The following is a 22,493-nucleotide window of genomic DNA, read 5'->3' as shown; positions in this document are numbered from 1 at the left end:
TTTTTCTTTTTCTTTTTCTTCTTTTTCTTTTTCTTTCTCTCTCTCTCTCTCTCTCTCTCTCTCTCTCTCTCTCTCTCTCTCTCTCTCCTTCCTTCCTTCCTTCCTTCCTTCCTTCCTTCCTTCCTTCCTTTTTTTAATTAGAGAAAGCCTGTGCTCCACACACACATTAGTGATACGGCATCGTAACTCTATGGAGAAAGTACTTACTTCCTACGAAAAAGCTGTAAGAACAGCAATTAAACCCTGTGGATTAATAGCAAAATATCAAGAAACTACGTTTAATTTTTCAACCTCTTGAGCTATATGAATGCCTGGTGTACATTGCTTGAATAAATTATCAAGCAACATTTATGGATTATAACCAGTAAAGAGATAATGGTGATGAGATTTTGGAATTAAACTTTCTGAAGTTATGTACAGCCCTGATAATTCAGTAAGAAGGTAAAACTTTCCCTATAAATACATCAGCTACTTCTACCTTCCTGTATCCCCACCTCTAGTGCTTTTGTTTTTAGTGGAAGGGATTCTTCATTTTACTGGCAGTATCCTCCTCCTGACTTAGCTGTATAATGAAGCCATCAGGGACAGCAAACAGCTCAATGTAAGATTGATAGCTTGATTATAGCATGACTAGCCTAATTGTTCCTATGAATAATAATGTGCATTTCATTTGCTATTTTTTCAGCTAGTCTCATAGTTCATGGCCAACAGGCCTATTTCTAGATTCCAAGGGACAACAATTTTGAAAACATTTTTAGACTGCTGCAATACAGTTCAAGATGATAGCACCTAAAGACAAATCCATACTGAATCTTACAACCACAATTCATGATTGTTGTTGTTGTTATTATTAATATTATAATTTCTTTTGAGAAAGAGAGAGAGTGTGAGTGGGGGGAGGGACAGAGAGAGGAAAGAGGGGGACAGAGGATCCAAAGTGGGATCCACACTAACAGTAGCGAGCCCAATGTGGGGCTCAAACTCACAAACCACAAGATCACGACCTGAGCCAAAGTTGGGCGCTCAACTGACTGAGCCACCCAGGTTCCCCACTATTGTTATTATATAAACAATGAGACCATTTAGAGGAAACAGACTCCTTAAAGCAAGGCAGTTTGTTTCTGGATGGGGTTCATTTAACTTAATATAATTCAATAAAATATTCATCTTTGTTTTTTTTCCCAAGAAGCAAAAAATTGGTATTTGATCCTGAGCTAAGCAGAGACAAGTACACAATTCCTGTTAGTGTCATTATTGTTGATGTCATCTGGCAATCTCAATAGTCTGTGTGTCTTTGGTATGTATCGCTTGCATTTAACACTACAATAAACCCTTATATATTTCTCCTCTCTCATTTTCTCTATTTTAAGGTTATCTATTACTTTTTAAGTTGACAGGTTTTATATTTTCCTTAAAGCCCAAATCTGATCATACTTTTCCTCTGCCTCAAAAATCCAAGAGCCATTCACTTAAGTGAGAATTAAGTTCAAACATTTAGCCAGCTGCTCAAATGTCTCAATAATCTGATTATTTCAGTTTACCACCTTCAATTTTCACAATATTCCTTCTTCACCATCCTTTGACATCTCAATGCATCCATACTTTTGTCCAGGTGGTTACTTCAGGGCTGCGGGCAATGACATTCTCCTTCACAGCTGCCTATCGATGTATCATTTCTCTCTCAACGCCTAAGTCAAATCTCTACTCTTCCAAGAATTCTTAAAAACTCAAACCAAAGATATACTCTTCTTCCCTTAGATAATCATGGTTATTCCCATACTATCTTGGAAATAAATTTTTCACATAAGATAGGTAGATACATAGATCAATTGATCGATCCTTTTTCTTCCAGGCTATAAGCCATGGAGGATAGGTATCTTGGCATGTTCTAAAGCATCTGGTATGGTGTTTTACATACATAAGAACAAAGGAATCATGATTTCTAGAGTAGGGCTTTGCAAGGATGCATCATTTAAGAATCTGCTGTCATCATTACATGATTTAGGTCTTCATTAAAACAATGTATTATCATGCGGTGCCTGGGTGGCTCAGTGGGTTAAGTATCTGACTTTGGCTCAGGTCATGATCTCGCGGTTCATGAGTTCGAGCTTGGCATCAGGCTCTCTGCTGACAGCTTGGAGTCTGGAGCCTGCTTCAGATTCTGTGTGTCTCTCTATTCCTCCCCCCACTTGCTCTCTGTCTCTCTCTCTCAAAAATAAGTAAACATTAAAAAATTTTTTTGGGGGGGCGCCTGGGTGGCGCAGTCGGTTAAGCGTCCGACTTCAGCCAGGTCACGATCTCGTGGTCTGTGAGTTCGAGCCCCGCGTCGGGCTCTGGGCTGATGGCTCAGAGCCTGGAGCCTGTTTCCGATTCTGTGTCTCCCTCTCTCTCTGCCCCTCCCCCGTTCGTGCTCTGTCTCTCTCTGTCCCAAAAATAAACGTTGAAAAAAAAAATTAAAAAAAAAAATTTTTTTAAAAAAAGACCATGTGTTATCAGAGACTGCTGAGGACATAAGTATACGTCTTATAAGCAGTTTTAATTAAGCCAAGAATTTTATTGGGGGGGGTGGTACAAAATGAAAACAAAATAAAAACAAAAACTTATAATTTCAAAACTTCCAGTTATTTTCTATGTATAAGAACTAAAGACTGGAAATCTCTTTTGCTTCAGATGCTTTATTTTAGGTAAAATATTGAAATTAAAAAAAAAATTTGGTGTGGAAGGGGTCGTATTGTTTTGTTTTGTTTATGCATAAGTAAGGGAAAACCCATACTAAAATGGAGATTGAAGAGATTTTGTAGCTCTGAGAAGAAAAACATTTTAATTAGAGGGAAAAGAATGGGATCAGAGAAAAATGGTTTTTGAGGGATCTATATAAGCTAACTCTGAGTTAATGGGAAAGAGACAATGGAAGAGCACATTATTCTCCACACTCTTTCCAAAACCCAGACTACTCTGAGAACCAAAGACTGGAAGCTTTGGAAACTCCGAGAGACACAACTTTGATATTTATATGTTCTCACAATGGGCATAGTCAACAATGTCTGTGGATCTCCATAGAGATTCATGGCCAATGATAATGGACAAGTGGGAGCTGGAGCTAAAGAACAAGATGGAAAACATGGAACATGGGCTGCAGCTGACAGACTAGTTGCCAGTTTCACGCCAGTTTCATCTCCTTTTGGAGACTCTAACAATTAACTGTTAAACCCTCTGAAAAGGATGACATACTGACATCACAAGAGGGCATGTGGATCTTAAAAACTGATATGACATCATTTTGTAGACAAAGGCCAGAATATACAGTTATTTAATAAGTTTGTTTTTATTTTTGTTTAATGTTTATTTATATTTGAGAGAGAGAGAGCACAAGTGGGCAGGGAGGGAAGAGACGAGGGACAGAGCGAGAGGGAGACACAGAATCCGAAGCAGGCTCCAGGCTCTGAGCTGTCAGCACAGGTCTGATGCAGGGTTTGACCCTGAGATCATGACCTGAAGTCCAATGCTCAACCAACTGAGCCACCCAGTTGCCTCAATAAGTTTTATTTAATAAAAGTTTATCAATGTTGACTTGAATTCTGGATGACCAGAATTGTTATTCTGGTGTAATTGCCTCACATAACAAACTCAGTCAGCTGAGTGTCCACTCTTGATCTCTGCTTGGGTCACGATCTCACTTAAGTGAGTTTGATCCCTGTGTCAGGCTTTGCACTAACAATGCAGAGTCTGCTTGGGATTCTATCTCTCCCTCTCTCCACCCCTTCCTCGCTTGCACTCTCTCTCACTCTCTCAAAATAATAAATAAATAAACTTAAAAAAAAAAAAGAAACTCTTCATCCATCATCCTAACACACCCTCTTGAGACATCCATAATGCACTGTTTTCTGGCTAAACAGAAATACGCAGGCCCAGTCAAGGACACAAACTTTGGTAATTTTGATATTTTAAAAGTAAACATTGTACCTACTTAACCACTTAAGTCTTCAAGTTTACACAAAATGTTCTTAGAGCTAGGAAAAGAAGTGCTGTGGCGGCCACTTATGATATGTGAGTGTATATTCTCCTCCCCGTACTACCCACGAACACAACTGGTTTGTGGGTATACTTAAGTCTGTGAGTGAGTGTGTGCCTGGCAACAATAAAAATAAAAAATAAAATAAATAGTACTAAAATAAATAAATGAATAAATGAATAAATAAATAAATAGTACTAAAATAAAAAGTACTTAGTTTAAGAAATGCTGGTGAGGATGAGGAGAAACTGGATGACTCATACATTGTCGATAAGCATGTAAAGTGGTACAGCCACTCTGGAAAACTGGCAGTTTCTTATAAAAATACATGTATAACTACTGTATGACCCAATAGTTGCTCTCTCGGGGCATTTATCCCAGAGAAATGAAAATGTATATTTACATGAAAACAAGAATACAAATGTTTTTAGTAGTTTTATTCATGATACTCCCAAACCGGAAGCTACCTCTTATCTGCTACCTCAAGTCCAGATCTGGAGTTTGAGGAATGAGGCATTCATTTAGCTCACAGTGTAGGGTAGACTGGGGGGCGGTGCAGTTTAACATTCCACCACAGAAACACCCCAGAGTTGCCAACGAGACAACACCAACAGCCTAGTTCCCCACCTTCAACACCATATTTGTTTTTTGAAATTTTGGTCACATTAGATACATTAGAATTTCATTCCATTACAATTATTTTAAAATTCTATTCTATATGTTAATTTACAGGCATACACACATGCACACGCACACATGCACCTACACACCCCAAGACAAATATGTAGGCATATAGAATTTTGTTTTATATGAAAAGAGATAGTTAAGAAATACAGCTAATTCTCAAGGCTCCTAAATGCCTTTCACCTCCATTTCTCTGCTACTGTGCAGAGAAATAAAGAAAAAGAGATCTATCAGCCAGACATATTAGTCTATTTCAATATGCTTTCGATTTTAATTTTAATCAGAGTCCACGTAGGCTATCAATATCTTTCCTCTAATTTTCTTTCCTTGATTTTAATTACGCTTCTTAGGGAAATTTTTTTCTAGAATATTTTCACATTATAAGTATTCTCTTCACATATTAAAAGCAAATTTTTAATCCAGTTACATTTATGTATTCTCACTGGCCACTTAAAAAAAGACTGGTTTTGGAGGAAGACAGAAAAGAAGCGTAAAAGCAATGCTGATTTTTATGAATTTTCAGTCTGTTTTTTTCTATATGATGAAAATTGCATTTTTGCTTTAAGGGGCAAGTAAGAAGAAAGGAAACTATATTTTTCCTAACAGGCTGCTTAATAGTATTTTTTTTTCCAGGAAAGGAAAAAAGCAGCTTCAAGCCTGCAGTGATGGATCAAGGTGTCTAAATTACCTTCCTCAGGAGGACTCTATAGGGTCTGCCCGCATTGGTGGGCTGCCTCCCTACATAGCATGGGGCACGTTGCTAATCTCAGAGCAGCTATGTTCCTTCTCCCTTCAGTAGCCAGATATTTCTGGATGAGATCATTAAGTAAACAGGATTCACTGATTGGGTGTTGGGTCCGGCCACTTTCCAAATGCTAATTTGGATGACAGGCTGTGATGAGCACAGTGGCATTTTCAATGTGGGTCACTTCTGTCCCCTTAGTCTCAAGCTGACTTTAGAAATGTTGTGCTTACATGGAGTGTTGGCACATGAGAGATGGAGAGAAATGCCAACAAATCCTTGACTTTCTCCCTCAGGAGCATGAGTCATGATGGTTCAAAGGAGGAGAGACTTCACAGCCTGTATTCTCATTGTCTTCTTGTTGCACTCCTGCAGTGCCCTTGGCCAGGACCTGCAGCTTGCAAAGACCCAGAGCTGAAGAGCTCCTCACTACTCTTGGCTTGGCTCCCACAAATCAATTTGAAGGCACAGTCAAGACTGATGTTAGAACGAATAAAATACAATGAATAAAGGTAGGGAAGATAAATAAGATTTCCCCAATGTCTAGTTATGTGTTAGTACACGTGCTTGTAAGTAGAGCCATGAATACAAGCAGAGGCATTCACAGAGGATTTGATCTATGACTGTAATTTGTATTTAGACAGGAGTATAAACAGAAAAAAAATTGTTAGAGGGAACAGTTTATGTATAAAAGATGGGAGAAGAACGTGTTGATTTCAAGGTCAAAATGGGAGAGAAAATTGTGGGAGAAAAATCATCTTGCTAACAGCAAGACAGGGTAAAAACTTGGTTGTGGAAGTATATAGAAATACTTTTAGGAGATACAGTAAAGTGTGAATTAAACGCTGAAAGTTGTAATTGATAGAGAAAGAAGATCTTATCTGTACCTAACCAAAGATTTTATTCAAAGTGACTCCACTAATAAAAGATTATTGATGAGTGACATTACAGACTAGTATTAACCACTGCTTTGCCACCTCTGCTGGCCATTGCTTTAGACAATTTTGGAGGCTGTGTCAAAGATTCAGGTTTCACGTTTATCTATAAATCCACAAGGTTATTGCTGTGCTGTGTAAGTTCCACACACTAATAACTACTTTCATTAATGAGTTTCATGCTTCTGACAGAATCCAGATTTTTCATTTTATCATGTTACCACAGATTCATGTTTGATAGAGAAAATGTTATCAATAAGCCAAGTAAGGATATGTTGTCTGAAGAGTATTGCTGTTTCCATGGGAAAGCTGTTGAGGCTTCATGGACTATTCTAGGATAAAAGGGAGAGGAAAAATAATATGTATAATTTAGATAAACTCCACTCCAAGTAGAAACATAATCCTTTTATTTTATTTGTGAAGAGGGAACATGTGACAGGAATTGGGTTTCATGGTTTTCCATGGGGTTCAAAATAGAAAAATAAACATATGCACATTCATTAGGATAATTATCTGGTAATACTGGTAATGATGTTTATTTAGCAGATGAAAATAGAGTTTCAAACCTGCAGATATAAGAGTTAGAATTCCAGAACATGAGAGTTAAAAGAGAACTTCAGGACAATTTAACCACAATGACTTCAGGAAGTTAACTGGCACTCAAGGTCACACATTGAATAGGGAAATAGCTGGACTCATCGAAGATGTGATTATAGCCAATAGCTCATAAATAGAATAGAGTGTGCAGATTATGAATTACCAAGCCCCTTTTCTCTTCTTCTCTGCTGATTTCACCTTTCTTAAAGGGAGTGATATGGAAACACTGAAAAAATAAGTAAAGTGAAGAGCTGTGCATATTTATAGACCTATTTATCAGTGGCACCTATGAAAGCTTGGTGTATAAAGAGGTTGAAACTGGAATCTAAACTGAAAACTTTAATTCTCTATACATTTGCAAAGAATCAGTAGTTGATTATATAACTATTTATACTACATGACTATTTATTGAAGATTTATTTCCCAAAGATGGCAGTAACAGTGTCTTTCATTCCACCTGTTTTTGCCACTCTCTTCATCCAGAGGTGGGTTGATTTCCCCATCTGATCTACTCCCCACCTTCAACCAATCGCCCACCTTGCTCTACCTATACCTGGGCATTTCCTTGTGACTGTTTGGTGAAATGATGCTTTTCAACTTCAGAGCCTAGGCCATATAGGGCAGTATAGCCTTTACATCTATGTTGAGATACTTGCCTTGGGATCAAGTTGCCACTTATAGGTGTTCTGGCTGGAAGCCCCAGCTGAGGTTCCAGCCAACAGCCATGTGTATGAGAAAGTGTTTAAGATGACTCTAGCAGTTAGGGCACCTGGGTGGTTCAGTTGGTTAAGCGTCTGACTCGATTTCGCTTCAGGTCATGATCTCACGGTTTGTGAGATGGAGCTCCCTGCATTGAGCCCCAAGTACAGCTCCATGCTGGGCACGGAGCTTAAGTTTCTCTCTCTCTGTCTCTCTCTCTCTGTCTCTCTCTCCCTCTGCCCCTTCCCAACTTACACTCCTGCTCTCTCTTAAAAAAACAAAATAAAAACAAACAAAAACCTCTAAGATGACTCCAGCAGCCAACACCATCTGATTGCAGCTGCATAAGGGACCATGGACAAAAATTGCTTAGCTGAGGCCAGTTTCCCTGCCAAACAATGACAAATGACTGCTGTTACTTTAAATTATTAAGGTTTTGAGATGATTTGTTGCAACAGACAGGGAAAATGCTACTCCTCAGAACAGGAGGGAAAAGGTAAAAAAAAAAAAAAGTTATTATTATTATACTTTAAAAGATAAATAAATTTAGAATCAATCAGACTCACATTCTATCACAAAGATACAAATTGATTTTGAAGAAAAATGTGAATAGCAAAGCTCATATAGTTTTATTAGCAAAACCTATCGATAAGATAAAATATAATGGGGGCTGTAAACAATATTTTCTAAGCTTAAAATGCTAAGTTATATAGGTTCAAACATTATTGTGCACACATTTTTGTATTTGCTTAAAAAAAATAGGCAAGGTGACCTCATGCATCTTTTCCACCTCTAACTTCTGTCATTCTATCTTTATTGTGTGGGTGTTGAGTTTGCTGAAAAAGCCAGATTTCAGAACAGCTTTCTTTAGGAAATGATGTTTTTAAAAGTTAAGAAAAAAAAGCTTGCCACATTGTAGAAGTGGCAGCTATAAAAATAGATATAAAAATAAATTGAAAATTCATAACAATTGTGCTGCAAAAGATGAATTGAGAACTGAATTACAAAGTAACATTAACAAAGTGGGTCTTTGATTAAATGAGTAAGCCAAATTACTTACAGTATGATATGTTGGAAATGGCTAGAGATGTTACAAAATAAATGAAGAAAACATTGTGTGTACAGTTCTAGGACTGACTAGCATAAAATAAGAATTTCAGAAAGTATGATCTTATAGTATAAGGCAAGGGGTCAGAGAGCTGGGTTAATTCCTAGCTCTAAAAGAAAGAACACTCAAAAGTGTGCTTAGAAAATGCAGAGAACTGGAAACCATGATATGTCAAAAAAAGTTCTGTACTGGTAAAAAGATACAAGGAAGAAAACCAAGGGATTTGGAGGGGGTTGTATAAGATGAAAGTAAGTTCCTTCCTTCCCCTTGCATCCCACCCCCGCTGTCCTCAGACACATATCAACACCATTCTTTTTAAAAAGCAAAAGCAACTCCATGTTCCCCACTTACATCTGCACAGATGGCAATAATAATTCATCAGTTTCCTAACAACTCATCATCACTTTCTAAGCAAAGGGTGGAGACCTTCATTGGACTGAAATTCTAATAAGGCAAAGGATTTCATTGGAGTTCCTCTATTAACAAGTAGTTTTGCTAATTTACTCAGCACAATGTTAAGCATTTTAGAAGAATACAAAGGTCTAAAGCCTGTTAGCAGCTAGTTCTTACCTAATTGAGGGGACAGAATTAAATTAATAAAGAATAATGAGTCCTGGAAAAGTCCAAGCCTTGTTTATGGGAAAAATGGAGTAAGTGGAGTTTGAAATACAGGTAAGAAATACTGACAAAGGAAGTCATCCCTGGTAAGTGCCTTGCTCTATACCCACTATATAGTAGGTGTTCCAGCAACATTTATTAAAAAAAAATGAACAAGCAGCACAAAACATCTGAAAAAGTGGCCTAAAATCATGTTAAGCAGTGTTCCAGCTCAACTAGAGATGCAAGGGCAAGGTTAGGTATCAGGGCATGCTTCGGTCAAGGAGGCCTGGGAAGAAAGGTGATACATTCACTTTCTGTGGTAGGAAAATGGAAATCAATAAAGCTGACTGCCTGATACTCAAGGGAGATTACTCTGACAGCAGAATGTGAGATGCAACAGAAAGAGAAATTCAAGTGAAGTAGTGTCAATTTCAATTCTTCCCTGACTTGGTAGGCTTCTTTGCACTTTGCGCTCAAATGAAGTCAAACAACCTCAAGCGAAATATGTGTATTGTTGGGGAGGGGAGGTTGCTCCAAAAGTATTATGAAGGACAGATGCAACTAGCTTTGTAGATATTCTAAGCATGTAGATGTGGAATGCTGAGGTGTGGGCAAGTCAGTATGAACCAAGATTTCCAGAAGGAAAAAAAAAAAAAAGGCTTATGAGAAAGTATGCAAAATAAAGCCTTAGAACTCAAAGGATGAACCACAGTGAAGTTACTGTAGAATGACTAAGAGAAGTATACCCTCTATATGTCATAATGTTCACAAAGAACCAGGTTTTTCTTGCCACAAGAGAAAAGTAATCATATACTTAGCTTTAGCTAAGACATGAGGGACATACTTTATTTAAAACAAACAAACAAGCAAACTTTAATAGTCATTTCAACACTGATCTCTGCTGACCCACTAAATGTTTGATGTTGGGGATGAGAATTTAACATCTGTCATTTCACTGGAAAAGCAACAAGGTTTTTCGTGGGCTCTGGAAACATGTTGATTGAATTTAAATACATCAGTTACTAGTCCTGAGACTTTAGGCAAGTTATTTATAACCTCTGTGTGCCTCCATTTCCTCATCTGAAAATGGGGATAATTCAAAAAGCTTTGATATAGGGTTATAATGAGAATTAAAACATTAATTTATTAATTAAGTGCTTGGATGAGTATCTGACTTATAAGAAGTGATCAATAAATATAAGCTATTTATTATTAGAAGTAACTATTTATAATTAGTATTATTACTACATTATATTATTACTGTATCATTACTATCATTACTGTATTAACTTTGTCTTTTTGTGTCTTTTTGGTTAAAGAACAAACAAATCATTACTACCCATTTTTCTATGGCAGCATGTCAACTTGGTGGCTTACCCTAAGGAACACAACGAATTATTTGATGGCATTCAGAAAGTCCCCCCTTCTCAAATCCTTCTGGTAAAGAGAACCATATTTTTATTTTTCTGGAACAAAGCTCAAAAGAAAAATACACTTACTGAGTTGAACAAAACAGAATCATAAATAAATTAGTTGCATTTTGTTTTTCCTGTCTGAGAAAACCTGAAAAATCATTTTCCTTTCTATCTGAAAGGACATCTAAAAGGAACCAGACCACACAATGACACAGAGATGGCTGTACCTCAAGTAAAATAAATCACAGTGGAAAAGGACAGTATCTGACAGGAGGCTTTGGATATTGTTTTCATTATCCAGTTATTTTCTATGTAAAAGCCACTTGTGTCTTGGAGTGGACCTTGTCATCTGAAAAGCACTTTATCTTGTTGTATTTCCAAAGATTTAAATGGAAATTGTTGCTTTTGGGAAATAGCCATAAGGAGAGAGTTGGCTGCATTTAAAAGCCTCAATCCATTTGCCTCCTAATACCGGTAAGTCCCTCTCTCATGTTGCAGGTTCTTTTCCTCCAGAAGCTAATACTAATTTCATAATCATAGAAATAATCAAATCTTCAAAGCGTCGTATACACTTAACATGTGTGTATGTTGTATAGTCACACAGAATCATATGTGATTCTAAACAGCAACCTTATAATGTTTGAATGATTTTTCTAATTTCACAGATGAGAAAACCAAGGCTACAAAGGTTAAGTCCCTTGTTCAAGGTCCCACAGCCACCAAAGGAAGGGATAGGAAGTCATCTCCACTAAGCTTCTTTGTTTCCACTTCTCAATTATTACCACCATCCTCAGTGGCTTTTGCTCTAGCCATTTCATTCAAAATAATAGAAAACTTAATAAAAAATGGAGCCATGGCCTCCCGGGATTCCTACCTGAACTTGGACAACTTAAAACAAGATTCAAAAGAAGACTTGGTCTATCACTATATTCTGTGCTATCTGGACATCAATCAGTGTCATGTGAACTGATCTCATGAATTTCTAGTAATATAAATTCACTGGAAATTCAATACTTGGGGGTTGGTATCCCATTTTATTTGCTTTTCTTGGACATGGCACCCCCACTGTTTTGACATCATTGTATTCTAGGTATGTTATTGATACAAAATGAAATCACTTTCACTGAAAAGATTCTTTAGAATGCTAGACAGGTAAAAAGTAAAACTGACTCTGTTTGCAATAGTGTTAAGCTAAAAATGAATGCCCAGGTTAAAAAGTAATGATTTAAAATATTACCCTCTGAGATTCCTTCTATGGAACAGCATTGAATTTATAGTTATTCATTATAGATTAGTGGGTGTATGTTACTAACAGCAAGTTTTTCTTTCCCAGATGTATTAATTATTTACTGATATTTGAAATTCTAAAAATATGCTGTCTCTTGACTTGTGGGGAAAAACAAACAAAAGTTGGACATAACCACACTGCTGTGAACCTCTCAGATAAACAAAGTTGAAAAACCCATAGGCAGACACAACTGATTCTTCCTCTTCTATCTAACCAACAGCTGCTTTAAAAGATTCTAGGAACATATAGAGGATAGGAAGAACAAAAGAGATTTCTAATCCTATTTGGGTAACTCATGTTTTCTTGCTCTGCTAGCACTAAACAGCGCAAGACTACATCGTTCTTTCATTTAAAAAAAAAAATTCAGGGGCGCCTGGGTGGCGCAGTCGGTTAAGCGTCCGACTTCAGCCAGGTCACGATCTCGCGGTCCGGGAGTTTGAGCCCCGCGTCGGGCTCTGGGCTGATGGCTCAGAGCCTGGAGCCTGTTTCCGATTCTGTGTCTCCCTCTCTCTCTGCCCCTCCCCCGTTCATGCTCTGTCTCTCTCTGTCCCAAAAATAAATAAACGTTGAAAAAAAAAATTAAAAAAAAAAATTCATACAACTAACTGCAGAATTCACAGCCTTTTCAAGCACATACTATTATTTTTAAAAATTGACCATATACTGGCCATAAAGCATGGCTCAATATATTTAAAGGATTAAAATATTGGAGACTATGGTTTTTTGCATCAGAAGACAATTATGTTAAAAATGAAAAACTACCAATGCGCCTGGGTAGCTCAGTTGGTTAAATACCTGACTTCAGCTCAGGTCATGATCTCATGGCTCATGAGTCTAAACCCCACATGGGGCTCTGTGCTGACAGCTCAAAGCCTGGAGCCTGCTTCAGATTCTGTGTCCCACTGTCCCCCTGCCCCCCAACCTTCTCTCTCTGTCCCTCCCCTGATTAGGTTTTGTCTCTTTTTCTCTCTCTCAAAAATAAATAAACATGGAAAAAAAGAAAACCCACCATAAAACTAGGAAATATCCATATGTTTGGAAATATAAAAAATAATCATGTAAATAATATATAGGTTCAAAGAAAAAATCCTAATGAATTAGACAGTATTTCAAATTGAATGATAAAGAAAATATGATTTCATAACTGCTGCTAAATCATTATCTAGAGAATATTTTTATTTAAAACACAATCACTAGAAAAGAAGAAATGTTGAAAATAGGTGAAGTAAGCAACCATATCAAGAAGTTATAGAAAGAAAATTAGCCAAAGGAAAGTAAAAGAAAGAAAAAATAAAGGTAAGAGCAGAAATTCATACAACAGAACAAATTGTACAACAGAGGAGACCAAAAGAGCCAAAAGTTGGTTTTGTTAAAAGAAAATCAAACTGATAAAACTTCCCAAAACTGACATAAGAAACCGAAAGAAAGAAAAGAAAGTCCTCAAGAATTTATCTACAAATATTAAAATAAATAGTAATAAAAATTCTTATCAAAAAAGACACTGAGCCCAAATGGTTGTAATATTATTACCAAAACTCTTTCAAAGTAGTAAAATGAAAGGGTAGACTCCCCAAATCATGTTATGAGGATAATATAACATTGATTCTAAAACTAGGGATGCAAAATTATAGAAGCGTTTCTCACCAGTGAACATACATGCAAAAATCCTTTGAAAGTTAACAGATTTATTACTAATAAATTAGTAAATTATTATTAATAAACAATTTATAAAGGGGTAATATGTACGACTAAATTGAGTAACTTCCAGAAACTCAATATTGGTTTAACATTCAAAAACCTATCAATAGAATTTTCCATTACTAAGACATTAGAGGAGGGAAATTATAGTATCATTTTAATAGTTGCAGAAAATCCATTTGATAAAATTAAACATTCATTCATAATTAAAAACTTTAAAATTAAGAAAAAATAAAAGTTCCTCAGGTTGAAAAGAGGACGGTTAACCCTTGAACAATACAGGGTTGGGGCACTGACCCCCTGGGCAGTTGAAAATCTGTGTATAACTTTTAACTCCCTCAAAACTTTACTACCAACAGCCTTCTGTTGACCAGAAGCCCTAATGACAACATAAAAAGTGAATTAATACATATTTTGTATGTTCTATGTGTTACATACCATATTCTTACAATAAAGTAAGCTAGAGAAAAGGAAATGCTATTAAGAAAATCATAAAAGAATATTAATTTATAGTACTATATTTACTGAAAAAAAAAACCCACATATAAATGGACCGATACAATCCAAACTTCTGTTGTTCAAAGGATGAACTGTATTTGTAAAACAAATCTACAAGAAACATTGTACTTACTGGTATATTTTGACACAGAAACTAAGGATGCCACTGTCATCATCTCCATTCATCTGTACGGTGATGGTTTTAGCAACTGCAGTAAACAAGGAAAAGAAACATAAGAATTGGTAAGGAAATGTTATGTTTCACAAATTTTGACAAAAAATATTCAAATGAGCCCACAGACAAAATGTTAGTTTTAAGAGAATTTAGCAAAGTTACTAAACTTTGTAACCATGTTATATCTCTATGACACAATGTTATATCTCTATGACAACCATAAATATTACAAAATGAAATTTATAAAATATATAGTTTATACCAATAAAATATTAAGGACTAGTAATAAAATTAAGAAGAGATGCATACGACTTCTTTGTAGGAATTAATACACATTTAACAAGATAATTTTTAAAACTGAAATAAATGGAGAAATACTCTGTGCATAAATCAGGAAACTTAATTTTGTAAAGATGTCAGCTCTTCCAACACTGATTTATAAATTCAAAGCAATCTCTACACAAATCCCTACACAGTCCAAATCCGTATACGGATCTCTGTGGAACAAGACAAGCTTAATTCAAATCTGTATAGAAATGGAGAGGCCAAGAGTACCACAAACACTCTGAAGAAGAACTGCAAATTGGGAGAAGAGGTTCTAATGGCTATTAAATCTTATTATAAAGGTATAGTCAGAGGCAGATTTACTATGGAGCTTGTACTGTTCCCTTTCGGGACCCTTGGGTTTATATGGGGGAAAAACTGGACCCTCTACCTCACATCATTCACAAAAATAAATTATAGATATGTCATAGCCACAAATGTGAAAATGAAAACAATAAAGCTTTTACACAATACAGAACACTATCTTCATGATAGTTAGGGAACAATTCCTTAATTAGGATACCAGAAGCACTCTTAAAAAAAAAATACTGATAAACTTAATCTAGAAGGGGAGAAATTTGTCACCCTAAAATATGCCTCTTTGCCATATGGATTATTTTAAGCTGCATATTTTTAATGAACCTGCAGACCCAGGAGAAGCTCTGAAAAACAAGTAAAAGTTACCCTTTTATAAAAGACATTTATGCTTGTAAGGGAAATTTCCATTTATAAGGTTGTCTTCCCCTCTGTACCAGGAAGAGAACAATGACTCTAATCTCTAGAAACCCTTTATCAATGGTGAAGGTAAGGATTTAAATATGCATAAAACCTTATCCCGGTTTACTGTGCTTTTCTTTGTAACCTCCCATAACTGGCCTCCTCTGCCCACTCCTTTTGTCTTTAGTCGGAGGTGTTATTTAAGGTGGGGGTTTAGGGCATTTGGGAGAGTTACTCAGTTTTCCTGGGTCTCTCCCATGTGTACAGGAGGTATACAGGTTATTAAAGTTTTTGTTTTTCTTCTATTAATCTTTTATTGCAGGGGGATCTCAGCCAAGAACCTAGAAGAGTAGAGGAAAACATTATTTTTCCTACCCCACCAACTCATTAAAATTGGGAATTTCTTTTCATCAAAGGACACCACTGAAAGGGAACCCAGAGAGGGAAAAACCATATGCAACACACACAGGTGTCTTTAGGTGCACATCTAGAATACATTGGTCCACAATCAATTAAAAACAAAGACAATGGACAAAAGTCACTTCACAAAAATCTGAATGTCTAAAAAGACATATAAAAAGGTGCTCAACCTCATTAGCCATTAGAGAAATGCAAATAAAAACCACAATGAGATACCATTATATACCTAGTATATCGGCAAAATTTTAAAAGTCTGTTATCCTGTAGAGCAAATGGGAATATGTTCTCACTACTGGTAGAAGTATAAATGGATACAATTTTAGACACATGTTTAAGGGTAACTACTAAAACTTATTATATTAATAGTCCATGATCAGCAATTTTACTCCCAGATATACATCCTAAAGAAACACATGCTTATGTACACTATGACACCTGTTGAAGAATATCCATACAGCACTGTGTTACAGACCCAAACTAGAAACAATTCAAATATCCATCAACAATACTGTATATGTTCCACCGTACAAATTATAGATTCAATTCTATACAATAATATTAATGCATTATAAAGGAATATTGCTAAGCGAAGAATATAAAAGAATTGTACAAAAAGTTCAAAAACAGGCAAAATTAAACTACACTGTTTAGGGATATATGATTGGGTAGTAAAACTTTAAAGAAAAATCAAGGATTGGTTATAGTAAAGTATAGGATATTGGTTCTTACTGAGAAGGGAAAGGACAGAAAGGAATTTCTGAGAGATGTCAGTAATATTTAATATATATATGTTTTGTTTTGTTTTTTACCTGAGTATAGTTTACTAAGATTTTTATTTTATCTTTCAGTAAGCTGCTAATTTATGTTTTATGTACTCTTAGGTATACTTATTCTGTTTCATTACAAGACTGTTTTTTAAGTTCATGGTGAGTAAAGTTTTATAAAATTAAACATTACCCCAAATAAATATCTATTAAGGTGTTAAAAAAACTTCATCTGAGTAAATTTGAAGATCTAATTGGTTTTATTAAGCAATTCATGAATTACACAGCATCCCATCTAGCAAGTAAAAAAGAGCTTCAAGAACTATAGGCAGAAAGATTCTATAGGCAGAAATGTGGTGAAACAAGGTTACTGACGTGGAAATGTTGGGGTTTGGAGCCTACTACCAACAAAGAATTCTTGAGCTGTTTTTGGTGCAAAAAAGGTGGTTTTATACAGGATCCGTGGGGAGAAAGAGCTTCACTGGGGTCATGAAAAGTGGCTGATTACATACTTTCAAGTTCGGAGAGGGGTAGGGATAGCACAAGCCTGTAAGGTATTTTGGATACAAGGGTTATAGGACCCTGAGGAGGCTAGCTATTATTAGGAAAAGGTCATTTATTACTGTTCAGTAAAACTCAGTCATGAGACCCTTCAGATATATGCTTGGAGTATGATTGCCAACATATAGTTGGGGGGTAGAGACAAAGGAAGATTCCAAAGGAATTTTTATATATTAAAGTAGACTTACAGGATCCTGGAGGTTGGGATGATGTTAAGCTAAGATTGCCTTTTGCCCTTAGCAAAGTGTCATCATTGAGGCAGTTGAGTTCCTAGAGGGAGGTCACTCTGCCTGTTTCAAAGACTTGTCGGGGCGCCTGGGTGGCGCAGTCGGTTAAGCGTCCGACTTCAGCCAGGTCACGATCTCGTGGTCCGTGAGTTCGAGCCCCGCGTCAGGCTCTGGGCTGATGGCTCAGAGCCTGGAGCCTGTTTCGGATTCTGTGTCTCCCTCTCTCTCTGCCCCTCCCCCGTTCATGCTCTGTCTTTCTGTGTCTCCCTCTCTCTCTGCCCCTCCCCCGTTCATGCTCTGTCTCTCTCTGTCCCAAAAAAAAAAAAAAAAAAAAAAAATTAAAGACTTGTCAATGGGCTACAAGTTGTAAGAAAATTTAATTTTTTTCTTTTGCCTTTGTTTCGCATATCAGTTATCAGCAAAAGATATGATTATTCCAAGTAAGGTTACCTTCTCTTAAGGGAAGGCAGGAGGTTTTAACTGGCAGGTTATCTCACTAGTGCTGACCAGGAAATTCCAGACTGATTTGCTTAAAACTCCACTCCAGAGGGAGGCAGAAACCACAATTAGGTTGGGTACTAAGTCTTGGAGGTGCTTAATGTAAGTGACACCAATTGGGGCCTGTTTCTTTTTTTTTTTTTTACCCCCCCCCCCCTTTTTTTAAATCAGTAAATGCTTGTTTATGTTTTTAAAATCAAGCAATACAAAGATACAAGAACGGAGGAAGTCACCTCAAAGCCCATTAGGGAGGGCCTGTTTCTCTTTAACAAAGGAAAAGATGTTTTTTACACTTGCCAAAATGAGAATCAGACCTCTTATCTTACTAACTTTTAATAGAAATTTGCATTTTACAAAAATGTTTAGTGTCCTATGGAAAAATATTTCATTGAACGCTCACAGCCTAGCTTTGCTGAAAGTCTCCTTTTTTGGTGATGGATTGCCTATCCCTGCTAAACACTTTAGTGAAATAAAATACTTGCTTTATATGAACTTTTACTTTGATGGTAAGGATTCAGATCTCTTAATTAGCGCCTAGACAAATAACCTGGGAAAAAGCAATCAAAAGCAAAGAACTATCAAACACTTAAGATATTTTATTTTATATAATAAAATAAAAGGTATTTTATATAATAAAAAGAAGGTATTTTATATAGTAAAAATAACTTTTAAGTGTTCATTATAATTTACTTAATAACTCAGGGTACCATAAAAATGGAATCACTTGAACTAGCATTCTCTTCTAGACACCTAATAAAGTGGAAAAGGGACAAGTCACTAGTGTCCAAATAAATACATTTGCCAAAATGTATTTATTCATTTATTCAAAAAGTATTTGTTGAGTGACTTTTATGTACCTTGCACTACATTAAGTGCTTGGGTTATGAAAAAGGACAAAACTGTCCAAACTCCATGCTCTCCTAGAATTTGCATTCTCATTTGGAAGACAGGTAATAAACAAATAGTTAAAATAACATCAGGCAGTGGTAAGTGCTCTGAAGACAAAGTTGAATGAAGGAACAGAGTAAGGATACAAACTCAGGTAAGGTGGAATGCTGAATGCTGGTCTTTGTATACCCAGTCTGCTGGTTTGAGAGGTAGATAGGGAAAATTCGTCAGACAGCAGATGTATTTGCCAATGCTGGGAAACTCTCCAGGAATAGAGATGGTATTCTTCAGGTGTGGGAAAACTACAAAACCCGCATGTGGGGAAAACTTCTGAGATTCTTGAATAATCCCTGAAGTAATCTGGTAACTGATCTGCCTTTCACATTGAGGCTTTCCATAAACTAGTTTCCAATCAGGGGGTGTGGGTCTCATTTCTACATTCGCATAACATCATGAGATTTTTATTTTCTAGGAGAAGTAGCTTGGAAGTAGTACTATGTAGCTCAGGAGTCAGGTTAAAATGTTTCTGTTCTCTTACTATTGAGATTCTAAATCATGCACTTTTCTTATGCCTGCATGAAAAAGAATGGTTAAATTGAGACAGTTAAATGGTTTGTGGATGTTTGAGACCCTCATAAACTAGATTATTCTCAATAGCATTCATTCATCTTTATCTTCTGATGTAGTAAGAAATTAAACTAAATGTGTACTAACCCCAGAACCTCCTCTGAAAAGTGACACTGAAAAGTGTCAATCTGATCTCCTTGATAATGTGTCCCTTTCTCCTAAAACTGAAACACAGCAAATAGAAACAAAGTGTTTTCAAAATCTGATTGAACAAACATTATTTATAAATTTAGCCCTTGATATGGGACCCGGAGGTAATGCACATTAAAGTTTACTTTTTTTTTTTTTAATTTAATTTGCTTTTTGAGGAATAGTCAGACTGATAGCCCTGTATCTTTCTTGGAGAGTTTTTCATGACTTAACTTGAAGTCTAAACTAAACTAAAGTCCACTAGATGAAACTCAAACCCATTTCTACTTTTTAAATACTTAATAAGGCTTATTTTACACAGCTATTTTTAAAAAGCATGAAACTGAATATATTCTTGAGTTTACTTAAGCTAATGCATTTATTTTCTTGTTTCTCAGAAATCAGTCACTTTTTTTTTTTTGTCTGCTTTAGCTGCAGAGTTCATACTGGATACAAAAAAATCGGTAGTTCAAAAACAAGTGGTAACTATTTTCAGTGAATATCATCTATTGTGTGATTTCTGAAAGGCATGAGTTTTCTTCGTTAAAAACAGATTGCTGAACATTTACTAGTTGGATTAATGCTGGATTGATCAAAGCTACAAGTAGAAACCAACAACAGTTCTCCTGAGCCAGATTATAAGAAACATTCCATAAGGCAGCTATTTACAGTTGTATAGGTTATGCACTGCACATCTTTAGCACACCATTAACCTTGTACATGACTGCTTTAACTTGAGAAAAAAATCATAATCGTGGACCTTGAGATAGAAAGGAACTAAGGAGCTACAGTTATCAGCATAAGAACAGATACACTTATGCTGCACTAGTGATGCCCACTGGGGTATAGAAGATTGAAAATTATGCAGGTTTAGGGAACCTACAGATCCACCTATGCAAAACAGTTCCATTAGAGCACAGGTGAACAAGTAATTCTTGCATAAACTGCTATGGTCTCTGGACAGCTTGTCCACTCTGGCCCCAAGGATGCCTCTCTGGGACCAACTTCTCATACTCTAATCCCTCAAAACAGTTCCTTAATCCCTGGACAGAGATGCTGACAGAGGAGAATAAATTTTTACTCATGGCTTCTGCCAAATGACTGGGAGGTGAGTGGATTAATTTATAACCAAGAACTTGAAAATGCATCAGCATGGAATTGGAGATTGTGCTGTGAATTGAATTTATATCTTGCATTCTGCTCACACCTACAAATTGAAATTCTCCAAGTAAAGGCATTTGAGGATAATAGAGAACAAAATATATCTGAAAGGAAATAGATGCTTTCCTCAGCCACAGCATTTGGCATATTACATCATTTGGACAATGAATCTGGCTTTAAGCTTTCTTATAGCCAGGAAATGCACTAAGGTTCTGGAGTTTTTGGTTTATGACAACAGAAAACATACAAATTCATCTGTAGTGGAAAAAAAATCTTAAATAGAAAAGACAGCAAGAATCTATCGCATGCATAACAGTGTTATCTGTCTTAAAGAAATCTAAAAAATACCTCATTCTATGTGAAAACTGAGGCTTAGAGAATTGATAATCTCAATCTTAGAGCATATTCTTCATTAGTTTTCATGAGGGAATTCTAAAGATGTTTGTAAAGAGGAAAAATTGCTGATTTACTAATAAGGTGACAAGATTTTTGGAGTTAGAAGAAGCACTATTGATGAGGGGGCATAAGGCAAGCTGAGGGCAAAACACAAGCTAACAACTCCTCCTCCCATCCCACCCCTCCCAGGTGGGCTATGTGTGACATTCCTCATGCACTCCTGGCTGCCCAAGAACAAAGCAAAGGACAGAAAACAAATGGTTAAACCGACAGAGTCTCCATCAGTTCACAAATATCTTAGTAAACTATAAGAAAAAGGCCATCTTTCAATAGCCCAATCTCCAGGAACTCCCTACTAGCTTAATGTTAATGCTTTGTCAGAGGGAAAAACAACCTTAGCTTGATAAAAGCTAGGCCTCCTGTAATCTGTGAGTCTTCCTTAGCATATGGAAATCCCTTTCAGAAACTTTCTCTCGACTTTACCTCCCCCAACTCCACAGTATATAAGCAGTCACTTCTTATAACGCCAGTGAAGCTTTTTCTGCCCACGGGTCCTGTCCCCATGCTTTAATAAAATCACCTCTTTGCACCAAAGATGTTTCAAGAATTCTTTCTTGGATGTCAGCTCTGAATCCCCACCACTCCAAAACCCTATATCCTTGATTTCCCAGATTTAGAAACTAAGACTCAGAGAAACTAAAACAAAACAAAATAAACAAACCAGCATTAGTTAATAGAAGAGGTAAGAAGAATTAACAGGATTGTGAAAAGGGATTTCCTGCTTAGCATGATGCTGGGAGAGTGAACTTCAACCTCAAATCTTTCTTGATAATCGCTCCCCAATCCTCTAACACTTCACAATCAAAAAGAGGATGAATGGACATCTTTTATCGATGGAGAAACTTACTCGGGTTCTTGAAGCAGCAGCAACAGCAGTAGGTGCGCCACGCCGGCTTTCAGGTGAGCCGCCTTCACGTGAGCCGCTGACTCTCTCATGGCTGTTTCCAGATGGATTGAGTAACTGACACTGCTGCTGACCCCCTGTGCTTTACTTGGCCGTGCTTATCACAGCCTGGCGCCTGGAACCGTCCCAGGCCGATTGCACAGCCGAACCGGGGCACACTACCCCCATGTGCCCTGCTGCCGGGGTTCCTAGAGCGACAGTGAGCCAAGCGCAGTAAGGACCACACCGTGGTGCCCCACGGGTAACCGCCAGGGCAGGTATCACCTGTGTGTGCAGGGGAAGGGAGTTGGGTGGTTGGGACGGGTCTCCTGCACCGCACCTGGGAGAAGTCAGGCAGATACTGGAAGCAGCTGGCTGCCAAAGAAC

At 36.8% G+C, this 22,493-nt stretch overlaps 1 long non-coding RNA gene across 1 annotated transcript; it reads right to left on the bottom strand.

The window, feature by feature from the left end:
* Positions 1–3,496: 3,496 nt before the first annotated feature.
* On the bottom strand, positions 3,497–22,447 carry LOC123385430. The gene is made up of 3 exons (XR_006597908.1): positions 22,071–22,447; positions 14,410–14,485; positions 3,497–6,705 (listed from the first exon to the last, which is right to left on the bottom strand). It is a non-coding gene; the product is annotated as an uncharacterized LOC123385430 (long non-coding RNA).
* Between the last annotated feature and the right edge of the window lie 46 nt (positions 22,448–22,493).

This window comes from Felis catus, chromosome B2, assembly GCF_018350175.1.
Source record: "Felis catus isolate Fca126 chromosome B2, F.catus_Fca126_mat1.0, whole genome shotgun sequence".
Lineage (NCBI taxonomy): Eukaryota > Metazoa > Chordata > Mammalia > Carnivora > Felidae > Felis > Felis catus.
The sequence above is the reverse complement of the archived record's forward strand: the minus strand, read 5'-3'. Positions and strand labels throughout refer to the sequence as shown.